The sequence below is a fragment of the Lipotes vexillifer genome, unplaced genomic scaffold, assembly GCF_000442215.2.
Source record: "Lipotes vexillifer unplaced genomic scaffold, Lipotes_vexillifer_v1.1 scaffold1108, whole genome shotgun sequence".
Taxonomy (NCBI): domain Eukaryota; kingdom Metazoa; phylum Chordata; class Mammalia; order Artiodactyla; family Lipotidae; genus Lipotes; species Lipotes vexillifer.
This window is the reverse complement of record NW_006770064.1, coordinates 528,336-530,445: the sequence shown is the minus strand read 5'-3', so window position 1 is coordinate 530,445 and position 2,110 is coordinate 528,336.

Sequence of the window (2,110 nt, the reverse complement as noted above, 5' to 3'; positions counted from 1 at the left end):
ACAATTTAATTTGATAAATCACTTGTTTTTTGAAGCAAGCTGGATATTACTTCCAGTAAACTATTGACTACTATTTATTTGTAAATGTGACCTCTCTATCTCACCAATCCACATGTCTCTTAAGAAGTCACTCAATAGTTTCAAGATGATGATACCTAAACTAAAGAAATACCATTTGTTTGTTTGCTTTTATCTTTGAATATGTCCTCTCTTGCTATAAATAAAAGGAAGCTACCAAAGTATATTTTTAAGAGAATATAGTGACTGTAAAGGTACATCCAAAATTTACAGAACGTTAGAATCATTTTCATGAAGTTCAATTTTCTCTACAATATAGTAGTATAGCAATGTCAGTTAACAGAAAATGCTTCATGATAAAATGTGAATAAAACTAGTTTCATTTTAGTAAAATTGCACTCTGTTTTCTTTAATTGAATATGCAACAGTATCTTTCCTTAATCTCCCTAATTTTTTAGTATAAAATTGGATGTTGTTAAGGAAGCAAAATAAGCTATTAAATTACTCCATAGAACACAAACACAAAGCAAATGAAAATACTATAAGAAAATAAAGGCAGATACAGTAATGTAAGGGTTTCCACTAAGGGAAATGCAAATCTTCAAAACTTTTCTTCCTCAGGATCTTCCCCTTTTCTTAGAATCCACAACTATTTTGGTATATTACTCTTCTCTCTCTCTCTCTCTCTCTCTCTCTCTCTCTTTTTAAGATTTGTTTGATGTGCACCATTTCTAAAGTCTTTATTGAATTTTTTACAATATTGCTTCTGTTTTATGTTTTGGTTTTTTGGTTGGGAGGCATGGGGGTGCTCCCTGACCAGGGATCAAACCTGCATCCCTTGCATTGGAAGGTGAAGTCTTAACCACTGGACCACCAGGGAAGTCCCTCTCCTCTCTCTTATGTACTGTTCTGTCTTAGAAGATATATCATTCTGGCATCAGAAGTCTTCTAATCACTTTCTAATTATCTTGTTATGTTATCTATTTGTCTTTAGTTTCCACTGTCTTTTGGGAGTTTACTTGACATTGTCTTTCAATTATTCTATTGAAATATTTTGTTTACTTTGGCTATTACCTTTCTTTTTTCCTAAGAGCATCTTTTCATTTCTTTTCACAAAAACCTGCATTTTTTTTTTAACATCTTTATTGGAGTATAATTACTTTACAATGGTATGTTAGTTTCTGCTGTATAACAAAGTGAATCAGCTATACGTATACGTATATCCCCATATCGCCTCCCTCTTGCATCTTCCTCCCACCCTCCCTATCCCACCCCTCTAGGTGGACACAAAGCACTTAGCTGATCTCCCTGTGCTATGCGGCTGCTTCCCACTAGCTATCTATTTTACATTAGGTAGTGTATATGTCCCCCACCCTGTGTCCTCAAGTCTCTTCTCTACATCTGCATCTTTATTCCTGTCCTGCCCCTAGGTTCTTCAGAACCTTTTTTTTTTTTTTAGATGCCATATATATGTGTTAGCATGTGGTATTTGTTTTTCTCTTTCTGACTTACTTCATTGATGTCAGACTTTCCTTTGTCATCCTACTTGTCATCTTGTTTTTTTTTAAGTTCTCCTGTTTTTTTCAAATAGCATTGTTTCTTCTGAATTCCTTTATTCCATATTTTGGATATTTTTATGTTTTTATATTTTCTCTAATAACTTCTGATCCTTGATTATCTCTTTAAATTAAAAAGGAAAGTACAAAACAATGACAGGTATTTTGGTCTGTGCATGGAGCTAGTCAACTGTTTGCGTTCATTTCACAGGGGTTGCTGCAGCGCCAACTCTTTTAATGGAGTGTTTCCCAGATTTCAGTAGATGGAAGTCTTTTCTTTAGGACTCTTTGCTTTTTCCCCATAAGAATCATCTGATCTCCTGCTTCCAAAAGAGCTGTCATACTACTTATGTTCTGAATATGGTGGAGAATGAGACTTGGAATCTAATCATTTTATGTGTTTTTCTTTTCTTTTAAACTGATGTATAATTTTCACACAGTAAATTTCATGAATCTTAACCCTAGCTCAATTAATTTTGTATATTTTATATACCTAAATGGTCATTAGCTAGATTAGGATAGAGAACATTTTCAAT